This window comes from Miscanthus floridulus, chromosome 7, assembly GCF_019320115.1.
Source record: "Miscanthus floridulus cultivar M001 chromosome 7, ASM1932011v1, whole genome shotgun sequence".
NCBI lineage: Eukaryota > Viridiplantae > Streptophyta > Magnoliopsida > Poales > Poaceae > Miscanthus > Miscanthus floridulus.
This window is the reverse complement of record NC_089586.1, coordinates 1,085,375-1,099,414: the sequence shown is the minus strand read 5'-3', so window position 1 is coordinate 1,099,414 and position 14,040 is coordinate 1,085,375. Positions and strand designations below refer to the sequence as shown.

The following is a 14,040-nucleotide window of genomic DNA, read 5'->3' as shown; positions in this document are numbered from 1 at the left end:
AATCCAAGAATCTGAGGTCAGAGAGGCATTGAAAAGGATGAAAGGAGGTAAGGCGATGGGACCGGATGGTATCCCAATCGAGGTGTGGAGATGCCTCGGGGACATAGCTATAGTATGGCTAACCAAGCTGTTCAACCATATTTTTCGATCGAAAAAGATGCCTGACGAGTGGAGAAGTATATTGGTACCAATCTACAAGAATAAAGGGGATATTCAAAGTTGTACTAATTATCGGGGAATTAAGTTTATGAGCCATACTATGAAGCTATGGGAGAGAGTTATCGAGCATCGCTTGAGAGAAATAACGTGGGTCTCTATGAACCAATTTGGTTTCATGCCCGGTAGGTCAACCATGGAAGCAATTTTCTTAATAAGACAAGTTATGGAGCAGTATAGAGAGAAGAAGAAGGACCTACACATGATTTTTATTGACTTGGAGAAGGTGTGGCAGAACCTCCTAAGTTATAGGACCCACATGCACTTGTCACTGTCTAACGATCTTTGACAACTATGCATATGTTCCTGGTAACTTAAGAAGTCTGTCGGGTGTCCTCGGGGAACCCCGAATCATCCATGATTTTTGAGTAGGGTCACATTACAGAGTCATTGCAGTATTACAACATTTATTCAAATATATACATCAGAGTAAAATAGCGGAAGTCTTACGGTAACTTAGTTTACAAACCAGTTGTTTCAAACCTTACTCAAGTTCTAGTTATTAACTACGATGATGAACAGTGAGTTGAGTCTCCATAACCGAGGAGCAATGACGATTCGAACCGATTATTAACCCAGCTGGGGATTCTAGACCACATGGCATATGCAGGTCCCCGACTTACATATATCAACCTACCCTCGGATCTTCTAAAACAAGAACGAGTCCGCGCCACCCGAGAATATAGTACTTCACCAATCCGGCCCATTGCCACGTGGGTACACGCTATTCCTGCCATCTCTCCACTCCCAGTGCGCGAATAGCCATTCTCATAATAGAATAGCCGAGTTAAGGCTTACCGAAGTATGTGGTTACTACTACAAAGTCTCACCTCATGCAATTCAACAATGGACAGACCTTAATCGACATAGGCGGAAAGAAGCCGCTCACAAGACCTCCATGTCTTATGGCTCTCACACACCGAGTCTGCCCAGTCTAGATTTATTACTTCCATGCTCATATCTCATGATAACATAAGTAACCAAAGATCCATTTAAAATTCTCAGGTGACAGGTAATCACCCAACTAAGCATGACTAAGCATAACTAGACATTTACGAATAAAACAGGTAATCAAGGTAGATATGGAAAAACAAGGTTGGTGATGCACCAATTAGGTTTCCACTTGACTCCTAATCACTTAATGCAGTATAGAAAAGCAAAAGCGATAAAATTTGTAAAACACATGGTAGGGTTAAATGCATCCAGGGCTTGCCTTCGTTGACGGAAAGGTTAGGTTCCTACGACGTTCCACAATTATCTGATCCGACCTCAACAAACGGATTAACCTCCTCCACAACTTGATTAACTACCACGTGCTCACCTTCGTTTGCTACACGTAGTAACAATGCCATGTTTAACATGATGCGGAATATGAAACATGATGCTTGATGATGGATGTAAAATTAACAAATCGAATACAACTTTCCTTCGCGGTACAGTTGCAAGTCAAACGAACTAGATCTTTTTTGTAACACATACATCAATTGCCAAGGATCATTATCAACTAATGACCCAAGGTCATCACTCAATTCCAAAATTTCAAACAAAACCTAAATCATTAAAGGTTACTATTTGCTTTTATGAATTAATTATTTAATTTCAAAATTATGAAATAAATCAACTTATTCTAATTGAGCTCAAAATTTTTGTAAAGGTTCATCACATGATAACTAAGTGGCAAAACAATTTTCATAATTTTTGGATAACTAATTAAGCCTAGAAAAATCATGGAAACCCATTTATTAATTAATTGAGCAATTTTTATCACATTTAAAAGTATTATAAATCAATATTTCATAATTTTACTAAATAATATTCATCACAGAGAGGTCACACAAAAATTTTCATAATTTTTGGAGCTCTAAATAAATCTACACAAAAATAACAAAAACAGACACTATTCACTCAATTCTGAAAAAGGAAAAATCATTTTCAAACTGCTGAGTCACTAACATCGGGTCCCACTTGTCATCTTCAACCTCTAGCTTTGACCACGATGGCGATGGCGCTGACCGACGCTTCCTTGCCGACGGTGAGACCAACAGTGACAGCGAAGACACCAACACAATCACCATGACTAGGCGCATCGATTGAAGGCACTAGCTTAAGCGATTACAACATGATTCAAGGCTGACGCCGGCCATGGCGGATGCGATAGCATGGCAGCACTATGCCAGCAATAGGAGACTAGTAGCAGTCAAACAAAGGGTCCAGGAAGCATCAGTAGCTCACCCCGAACGTGTTGAAGCAAAGAGCGAGACCGGAGAAGCAACGGTGACGCGGGTCGACGTCCACGGTGATCACGGCGAAGCAAAGCTCGTCAGTGGCGGTGTTTCAGCGACTGCAGTGGGCAAAATGACCAAGCAACAAGGGAGTAAACACCACGGCCTCAAGACAGAGCTATAGGTACACAAAGCAAGGGCAACGGCTCACCGGAGGGCGCTGGCCACGACGGCGTAGCCATGACGAAGAAGTTACCGGCCGCGAGGAAGAAGGGTTCACACCGTGGATTCCCGGTGAAATCAGGCGACCGCAGTTGGATGGCTAGGCGCACAAGATGTAGGTGAAGCTATTGAGCGCTTTGCTGCGATGGTACAGGCACTGGTTCGACGGCGAGGGCTCATCGGAGATGAGCAAGGGCGACGGGAAAAACAGAGCAGCGAAAGGAAGGTCAACGACAGCGTCTGAGCTTTATAGAGCAGCCGAGAGAGCAAGGAGGCGACACGCAGTGGCCTTCTCCGCACCAGCGCGAAGCCAAGGGCGGCCACAGGCACGTTTGGAACCGAGCAGAAGGTCGCCGGCGGTGGGGCGGTGGTCGTGATACTGTTCACCATATTTACAGAATTGTCATCCGTTTTAAAATCCAAATTACTTCCAAATTGGTATAACAACTCAAAAATCTCCAAAAATAAAAGTTGCTCAAAATCCAAAGTTCTACAACTTTGCTTTTATAACCATCCCCTAATTCGGTCTACATTTTGAAATGAACTTTTGAATTCAAATAGGGGACATTTAACGAATTTTTCCTTTTCAAATTACTTCAAATTTTTCATAACAACTTTGAAAACTCCAAAAACAAACTTTGTATAACTTGCCAAGCTCTACACTTTTGCTTTTAGGCCCAACTCCAAAATATGCTTAGATTTTGAAATAAGTTTTTAGGGTAGGATTTAAATACTGAAAATCAGGTTTTTTCTTGAAAATTCAAATTCAAGCCAAATTTCAAACTTGATTCAAACAATACAATTCAACACATACCACATAAAGGTAAACTTGTTTTATTGTATGTATATCAAAATTTTCACTAAATGCCAAATGCTTTGCAATGCATATGATGACATGGTAGGTTTTAGTATTTAAACACCCGAGGTGTTACAATCCTTCCCCCTAAAAGAAATCTCATCCCGAGATTCAAAGCCATAGGGTAAGTAATGGAAAAGGAAATGTGTCACGAGAACACATACAAAATCTATCCATATAACAGCTGAGGTTCCTTTACAAAACACATGTTGTAACAACCGAGCTCAACTAACATTACTCTATATTGACGCAAGAAACTCTAGAAACTTTTCTAGCAAGTAATCTTCGGATTCCCAAGTAGCTTCTTCTTTGGAATGTTGATTCCATTGTATCTTGTAGAACTTGATTGTCCTCCTTCGTGTGACGCGATCTTTCTGATCTAGGACTCGAATAGGATATTCGGAATAGGTCAAATTAGGTTCAAGTTCCACTCCTTCAACCTCAACATTCTGCTCAGGCACTCAGAGACACTTCTTTAATTGAGAAACATGGAACACATAATGTACAGCTGAAAGATGTTCGGGTAGCTTCAAGCGATATGCCACTTTTCCATACCTCTCTAAAATTTGAAATGGCCCAATATATAGAGGTGCCAACTTGCCTTTAACACCAAAATGAGTAACCCCCTTCATCGGTGATACCTTTAGATATACAAAATCTCCCTTGTTAAACACCAATGGTCTATGTCGTTTATCTGCATAACTCTTTTTTCAGGATCGAGCTATCTTCAAATTACTTTGTATTTGTTTAACCTTGTCTTCTGTTTCTTTCACAAGGTCAACTCCAAAGAATCTTCTTTCTCCGGGCTCAGACCAACTCAGTGATGTTCTGCATCTACCACCATAGAGTGCTTCAAATGGAGCCATTCTAATACTCTCTTGATAACTATTATTGTAAAAAAACTCAGCCAAAGGCAAACATTCATCCCACTTCTTGGAATAGTTAAGGACACAACACCTTAACATATCTTCAAGTACTTGATTGACCCTTTCAGTCTAACCATCAGTCTAGGGATGATAAGTTGTACTATACAGGAGTTTGGTACCTAACGAAGCATGCAAGTGTTTCCAAAAGCTGGAGACAAACTGTGTACCCCTATCTGACACAATGGTCTTTGGTACTCCATGTAGACTCATGATTCTTGCTAGATACATCTTGGCATACTGGATAGTAGGATATATACTCTTGACTAGAAGAAAATGTGCTAACTTAGTTAGTCGATCTACAATGACCCATATTGAGTCAAAACCTTTTGATGTCTTGGGTAGACCAACAATAAAGTCCATACTAATATCCTCCCACTTCCAAGCTAGAATAGGTAATGGCTGTAACTCTCCAGCAGACCTCAAATGTATAGCTTTCACCTTTTGACAAGTATCATACTTGGCTACATACCGGGCAATTTCTATCTTCATTTTGGTCCACCAAAACCTTTGTTTCAAGTCATGGTACATCTCATTACTTCCCGGATGAATTGATAACCTAGTAGCATGGGCTTCTTCAAGAATTGACTGTCGCAACTCCGGAACCTTTGGTACCACTAAGCGATTGTTGAACCATAACATACCTTCATCATCTACTTTGAAGCATTCTGCTTTCCCATTCTTGATTCTTTCTTTGATATGGGCTATACCCTTGTTTTCTTTCTGAGCAGCAATAATCTAATCTTGAATAATGACTTCAACAGTTATATTGGCCAAACTACCTTGTTGAATTACCTCTATACTCAACTTTTCCATCTCTTGGCATAAAGTCAAACCATTGTTCTTACTGTCAGACAATTGCAATGGCTCTTTTGACTGAGGGCATCTGCAACTACATTTGCTTTACCAGGATGGTAATGTACTTCTAAGTCATAATCCTTAATCAATTCTAACCACCTTCTCTGTCACATGTTCAAATCCGATTGAGTAAAGATATACTTTAAGCTCTTGTGGTCTATATAAATATGGCACGTATTACCAAGCAGGTAATGCCGCCAAATCTTTAGAGCATGGACAACTCCTGCTAACTCTAGATCATGAGTGGAATAGTGCTCTTCATGTTGCTTGAGTTGCCTGGAAGCATAGGCAAGACTCGGCCTTCTTGCATCAATACACATCCAATGCCAATACCCGAAGCATCACAATAAACATCAAATGACTTCTCGATATCAGGTTGGGCTAATACTGGTGTAGTGGTTAACAATCTCTTCAAATTCTAGAAAGCTTCTTCACATTCAGATGACTAGACAAACTTGGCTTGGTTCTTCAACAACCCAATGATGGACTTGGATACTCTAGAGAAATCTAGAATAAAATGACGATAATACCCCGCCATTCCTAGAAAACTCTGAACTTGATGAACAGTGGTTGGCAGTTTCCAATCAAGCACGTCCTTAACTTTGCTCGGATCAACAGCAATTCCTTCAGCTGATAAGACATGTCCAAGAAACTATACTTCCTTAAGCCAGAAGTCACACTTACTAAATTTGGCATATAGTTGATGTTCTCTTAAGCGGGTCAGGACAATTCTGAGATGTTCCGCGTGGTCCTTCTTGTTCTTGGAATAAACTAGGATATCGTCAATAAACACTACCATAAACTTGTCTAGCTTAGGCATGAATACTGAATTCATCAGATACATAAAATGAGCTGGGGCATTTGTCAAACCAAAAGACATTACCAAGTATTCATATAATCCATATCTCATGGTAAATGCCATTTTGGGAATATCATCAGGTTTAATCTTGATTTGGTGATAGCCTAACCTTAAATCAATCTTAGAGAAAACTTTGGCTCCAGCCAGTTGATCAAAAAGCAAGTCTATCCGAGGTAAGGGATACTTGTTCTTAATGGTCACTTCATTCAACGGACGATAGTCAACACATAACCTCAGAGTCTCATCTTTTCTTTTCACAAAGATTGTAGGGCATCCCCAAGGTGATGAACTAGGTTGAATAAATCCTTTCTCAATCAACTCTTGCAACTGAGTCTTCAACTCGACTAATTCCTTGGGAGGCATCCTATAAGCTCTCCGAGAGATCGGAGCTGTTCTAGGCTTTAACTCTATGTTAAACTGAACATCCCTATCTGGTGGTAGACTGGGTAAATCCTCAGGAAAAACATCAGGGAATTCACAAACTACCGGGATATCTCTAATCTCCTTGACAAAAGTTGCACAAACTCTTTCCACTGATCTCCTTAAGGTTGGAAGTTGGATAAGAAGCTGAGAACTACTATTAGGCAAACTCACCCTTAATGTCCTATGCAAAGCATCTATAACAGCCTTATGCTGAAACATCCAATTCATTCCCAAGATCACATCTATATCTTGATCCTTGAGAATAATCATGGTAGTGGGAAAAATATGCCCACCCAGGTTTATAGGTACCTGGTATACCATTTCCTTAGTACACAGACATCCCTCGGGCGACTGTATAAAGAAACTTTCCTTTGTTTCCCCAATTGGAATTGCATGCTTTACGACAAAGGTTCTATTGATGAATGAATGAGATACACCAGAATCAAAAAGCATAACAGCAGGGTGATTGGTGACAGGAAACATACCCATCATCACTGGCTCCCCTTCTAGAATTTCTCCAGCTTGAATATAGAACACCCGTCCTATCTTCCTTTCATCTTTGCCCTTCTGAGCATTCTGATTGTGGTTCTTGTTCTGTGCTTGACCTTGTTGTTGATTGGCAGGGGCCTTCTGATAATTTTGATTAGCCTGTTTGGGATACGAACATTTCCTGGAGAAGTGACCGTTCCTTCCATAATTGTAACACGGATAATTGTGACCCTGGGATGTTGGAGCATTGCCACCAGGAGCATTGGTCTGTTGTGAATTCGGGTAGGTTATAGCAGGACAGACATTTGACTATTGCCCAGCTTGGAACTGTGGTGGACGATAAGGAGGATGATAATGGTTGATTGGATGATAGATTATCTTTTGCCTCTTTTGATTTCCACCAAAAGATCCAAACGGCACACTCTTCTTTTTCTTGATCTCCTTATGCTGCCGATACTTTTCCTCAGAAGCAATTGCAATGTTCACTGCCTCATGATAAGTAACATTGGCACATGCAGTCATCATTGTCTATAATTTGGTATTCAGTCCTCTCATGAACCATTTCTTTTTCTTGGCATCTGTATTGACATGTTCAGATGCATACTGTGATAGGTGATTGAATCTACCCACATATTGCATAACCGTTTGATCCCCTTGCTTCAAAGCAAGGAACTCATCTAGCTTCATGGCCATCACCCCTTCTGGAATATAATGAGCTCTGAAGGCAGTACGGAACTCAGCCCAAGTTATTAGAATGCCAGCTGGTTGCATAGCCACTAGATTTGCCCACCAGGCACCCACTGCACCTCTAAGTTGCTGAGCAGCAAACACAGGTTTCTGCATTTCTGTGCATGGAATAAGATCAAATTTCTGCTCCATGGTCTAAAGCCAATCATCAGCCTCTAGTGGTTCATCTGCCTTAGTGAACACTAGGGGTCTTGTATCTATAAAATCAACATACGTAGCCTCCTGCCTGTTATGATTGCGGCCACTATTTCCTTGCACCATATTCTGATTATGCACCATATTCTGGTTACTCTGAGCGATCTCTCAAAGCAATTAAGCATTTTCTACGGTCACATGGACCAGTGCTACTATAGCATCAGCTAAAGTTGGCGGAACTGGTGATGGATCAGGAACACCACCCTCTTCATGCGAAGAACCAGGAATATCCAAAGCACGAGTACGAGGCATCTGTTCATAACAAACCAAACTTTACTCACAAGCTTTTATTGAGATATAAAAGAGCTCACTGCAAACACATTACATTGGGTTTACTTATTTAAGCACAAGCCCGCACCTAAACAAGACTACTTAACTTAACTAGATCTCCTATTTTACAACTCTACTCTTCTTCTCGACCACATCAAACCTCATGATCGGTATCTATTCCGAAAACATTTCCGCCTTCATTATCACTTTCATCAACCATCGCTAATTCTTCTGGATCTTCTTCTTCTTCCTCTTCAAGTTCATCATCATCAGCAATGATGACACCAGGGTCCATTGCATCAGCTTGAGGTTCATGATTTGGATCCAGGAGGTTGCTCAGTCTATGGACTTCTTCATGCAAAGTAGTATTATGTTCTTCTAAATCTTCTACATAAAATTCTAGTTCATGCGCTCTAGCTCTAGCTACATCTTCCCTATGCCAAGCCTCATTTCTCCCTTCCACCATACGAACTAACATACGCTCATAGTTCTGATGAGCGGTCGTGCGACACTTCAATTGCTCCTTTAACTTGCCCAGCCGGATAGTATCCAAGGCTCTATCCCTAGTAGCATGTGCTAACTCTATTGAAAGCCTCTATATCTCTACCTGGGGATCAGGCCTAGAGCTGCTACTGCTAGCACCATCATTTCTAGGGGCAAGCTGGTGACGAGGAACTCCTTTAGGTCCAACGGACTTACAGGGCGTTACCTTGGTGTAAGCCATACTGTAGGAAGCAAGATTAATCTAATTAAGACCATCTGATCAAAATCTAAAGAGTAACCAGGATGGATTACATAATTCAACCCAGACTCACTACCCAACCCAGACTTAGGGTGAAGGAAGTAACACCGGTAAAAACGCGGCCCACCAGGCCCGTTAAAACACGGTGTGAGAACACAACGGTCCATTTACTGACACAGCTAAAATGACGGAAGGCACAAATCCACACAATGGTATAGTTCAACGGATAGATTTCGGACTTATCCATCTAGCAAAATAGTAGAGTTACCATATGGCTGCAAAAAGAACTCATCAGCCATGGAGCAATGGAAGGTTACCTCACAAGGAACATAACAACCCGGTTCTAACATAAAGAACTCGGGATTCTCATAGACAACCAGGACATCAGCAGAATAAAGAATGACAACTTAGAAGACAAGATTCTCTCTATTACAAATGACTTCAAAAGATACAAGATTACACATCTTACAAGACCCAACGAACTCAGAACTACGACAGGCAAGTAGCAAAAAGGAACCCAGAAACAACTAGGCTCTGGAACAACTACGTGTTCCAAATCGCTACTCGGTAGAACAAACCGCACTCGGCTACATTATTTTCTTCAAAGGATGGACGCAGTGCACCCAAGGCAGAAATCAGCAGAACGGCAGGACAACATGGAGCAGAGAAGGCCGGTAGGCATCTGTCTACCCAAGTCCGATGTGATGCTGGATATGGTGTTGATCTGCACCGGACAATCTCAAGACAAGCGGCGAGGATCAACCAAGAACTGTCAGATGAAGGAATGAAGCCCATATCATAAGACTTCCTCCAACTACTGCCACGTACATCCTGGTACGTTGCTGCTATGGGATTAGTCTACCTCTAATCCCTATCACAAGACTTCCTCCAGCTATGACAAGACATATGAGAACTACAAAATGTGCCCAAGGGCTGCTCTACCTCACAAACTACCATATTCATGACTATGGAGACTTCAGAACAAGCAACAAAATGCTCAACGAATCAAAACAACACTCCAGGAGGGTATTTATAGACCAAAGGAGCGGTGCACATGGACCAGGAGCACCAACAAAACAAGCCTAACAAAGGACACAGTGAAAAGACAGAATTCAATGAAAGAGGACTCAGGCGTGAAGGAACAGTACTCAACAACAAGCATATTCGAGAGAATATACCAACACAGTACAACCCATGAACAAAAGGCATTTACACTCAACCACCACCATACAACTACATCTGACAATAGCAGACTACCAGAGAATACGCCAAGACCCAGCATCCGAGTTCTTCCTGAGCAAAACAACCTGGATATATGCTTGGGGGCTACAAAAGGAAAGGAATATAGTTCTTTCAAACAACTCAGATTCAAGACCGTCCAACTTTTTGTTCCAAATAGCAAGAGGCTCGGGGGCTACACTCAGTGAGTGTACTTTTTTCTTCAAAAAAGCACACGTCACTCAGAAGACTTCTTCAAGACAGACAACTTCAAGGCCACAAGATAAAAAGAACCCGGACATAGCTATATCTGAGCTCTTTTCGACAAAAAGAACCTGGACATAGCTAAATCCGAGCTCTTTTCAACAAAGAAACCAGGTATATGCTCGGGAGCCTTTCGACGAAGAATTAGGGAGATTTCAAGAAAAGACCCTCAAGCTCCTTGTGCCAAAAAGCAAGAGGCTCAGGGGCTACATCCAAATGGGGGTACTTTTTTCTTCAAAAAGGTACACACCATGCAAAGATCTCACGAAGCGCTGCATGGTTTCGCTCAAGAAAGCACTTGGACGACGTTTGTTCCTACTTGACAAGACTTGAAGGAACAAGACGAGGCTTCCAGAACTCAACCATGAAGTGCTCGGGGGCTTGTTGGTGCGGGACCCATGGGATACCCCGCAAGGAAGGGAGAAGAACTAGCCTAACTAGGATTCTTCCCCTGTAATCTTAGTAGTAGTATTATTTTGTAATCCTACTAGGAACTCTCATCGTAAACCGACTAGGACTCTGGCCTCCTGACTATATAAAGAAGGGCAGGGCTCCTTGGATCGGGAGTTCAGAGAACAATTGTACAATACAACACTTTACAATCAATCCAACGCAAAGGCTAACGCCGACAAGACGTAGGGCTATTACTCGATCAACGATTGAGGGTCCAAACCAGGATAAATCGACTATCTCTTGCGTTAACCGTTGAGTTCCGCATACGCTGAAGCCCGAACATACTGCCCTAGGGACCCCCGTGTTAGGCTATCGGTGGTCAAACATCGATGGTAACTTTCTGCACCGACAGTTGGCGCCGTCCGTGGGGAAGACGTTGTATGTTCAACACTTTTTGGTTATCGGATGGTCCACTTTTTTGCCACCATCACCATGGCAGGCTCAGGCGATAGATTCGCTTTGGCTCACTAGAGTTTCCCGCACTCCCACCTGTTGGGATGTGGGTTCCACCCATCTTCGAGCCATCCTAGGCCTTCCTCTTTGAAAGCTTGGACTTCGTCGCTGACTGGCTCGGCGTACTACACCTCTGCGAGGAGGCTCTTGTTCTGGCACCCATCAGAGGGGCGCCCTCCATTGGCTCTGGGACACACGATGACTTCAATGACAAGGCATCTGTGCTTCATTCGGAGCAAACTCTCTGCTCAAACCCCACTATAAGTAACATACAAACTGTTATTTACTTGTTATTTTCTATCTTTCGCCGATTATCCAGAGGGACCCCGTTGTCTCCGCCGCGACCGCCATGCGACCGGTTCCCCTACAGCCTCGCGTCCCCCATGGATGTGTATGCCTAGGGGCTCCGAAGGATGCCAGCTCCTCTCGCTCTCATGTCTGAATTCGTGGGGATGGCAAGCTATGCTCCCACCTATTTCCTCGACCTCATGGATGATAATGTTGAGAGTGATGGCTCTAGCATCGGCGACGTGGCACCTCACCACCGTCTGTCCCAGGAGTATGCTATGGCGGATGCTCCGAGATAGCCATCGATGGAAGCAGAGTCCTCATAGACTCACACCCCTCTGGACCCTCATGTGGAGACCCCTGCACTCACATAGGAGCACAGCGAAGAGCTACGACAACAGCGACTGAACCAGCCGCAAACTGCGCTAGCACGCTCGGCGCACCACACTGTGCCCCATGCGCATAAACCACTAGGCGGCACCCAAGGTCACGCCCATTGGGTCTAGCACAACACCATGGATAGGGGGAACGATCCCCCATAGTTCGCTCAGGCCAATCAGAACATCGCCGCTGCGGCAATGCTTCTACGTGGCCTTCCCAAGCCAAATGACCCCCAGGAACAGGTGATCCACCGGGACCTCTAGACACTAGTGGAGACTGCCATCGTTTAATAGGCAGAGAGCTCCGCATCGCGACACTGACTCGTGGCCTCTCTCCCCATCGAAGGAGTGGGGACGCACCAAATGAACCACTCCACCTGCTCAGCGCTACAGCCGTTGAGTGTAGAAGCCACATCTCCGCCTCATCTTGACTTAACGACCGCTCTGCACCGATCGCCTATACACAAGTGGCTCAGGCCAAACCAAGACGCTCACAGCAGCGACCGGAGTCCTAGCTCGGATGGCCTAGGACCATGGGCCTTTGTACGATGCATCCAGTGAGCACCGCTCCTGTAGTGCTCCAACGGAGGCCAAGGCAAAGGCAAGGCCAAGCGCCAGGATCAGGATGAGGGCCCCTCCATGTAGAAGGGGAAAAAGAACAGAAAAGATCACCGCCGACTGGCCAACTCTGCATTGGTTGCCATGGACGATCACACGAGCAAGCAGCCCCAACAGGACCTTCCGGGCCACTTCAATGAGCTCATGGAGAGCCCATGCACCAACCATGCCTACCCATCAAACACCTCTACAAGGACTGCGAGCTCCTCAAGCGCCTTCTATGATAGGCCGGTAGGCCAAAGGAAGAAAAAGGCGAAGAAGCAGTGACCAAGAAAGGGGGCGTAGTGGACAAGGATCTGGACGACTGAAGGTTGAGTTGATCTGACTGGACGCCTACTAACTGAAGGATAACAATGACAACATTCCCACCAAATGCTTGGAACAACTATGTCATTTTCTTCCCCTAAATTTTATTCTTACCATTGTTCACTTAGCATTTGCTCCTATAAACGTGCCCTGACTTGAACATTTTTAGCCCGAGGTCACTCGGGGGCTCCACGAGGGTGCACTACTACCTCTCTTTTTTCATTTATTATCATATGGTGAAACTCCTTCCTAACCGAACAAAAGGGTAGTTCGTTCCTTTAAATTGCCTTATGTAGCTTTGCTTTAAAAAATTCCGACCGATCGCACCCCACCTCTATCTACGGTTATGAGCAGCTAAGCCTCATGGGCCATGCCCTGGGCTTCTAAGGTTGCATCCTATAGGATGAATAGGCAAGTACAAAAAAGAAAGAATAAAAAACAAAATTATGCTAAGGTAAAACTAAGGAACGGAAGGGACAAGCTTCCCCGAACGGAGTAACTCCATCACAAAAAATGAAACCAATTGCAGTCATTAAGTACACAAGAATGTTTGCATGGGGGCTCCCCCATGAACTTAAACTTTTACATCTACTAAACTACTTATACTTTACAAGCTATTAGGGTGGCTTGACGGCATCTGTTGTCGGTGCAACCGGTGAAGGCACGGGCTGCTCACTCCTTGGTGGGACGACATTTGGCTCGGTTGAAGGTGGGACGACGTCCACTTCTGACCTAGGCTCCATGCCATCCATAGGCTGGACGACATCCCCCTCAATGCATGCTTCTAGCCATGTCTTCATGATGGACATCCATCACCCACTGCGGCAGCAAGCTCTCCCCGAGCGATTGGATGTTCTCCGTGCTCAAGCCGTCGGCATACCCACCATAGATAGTGGCGAAGTCCAGGTTTGGATGGTACATCGCCACCAAAGTCAACACCACCAATGCTCCATAGAACAGCCCGCTTGTGAAAATGGCCTGGACCTCATCCGGAACCTCCGCCAGCTAGATGGTGAGCGTGCTAGTACTTGGCGCTGA

At 43.9% G+C, this 14,040-nt stretch overlaps 1 pseudogene; it reads right to left on the bottom strand.

Moving 5' to 3' along the window:
* Positions 1 to 12,864, bottom strand: part of LOC136462278 (uncharacterized) — a 31,918-nt pseudogene extending 19,054 nt beyond the window's left edge.
* Positions 12,865 to 14,040: the final 1,176 nt, after the last annotated feature.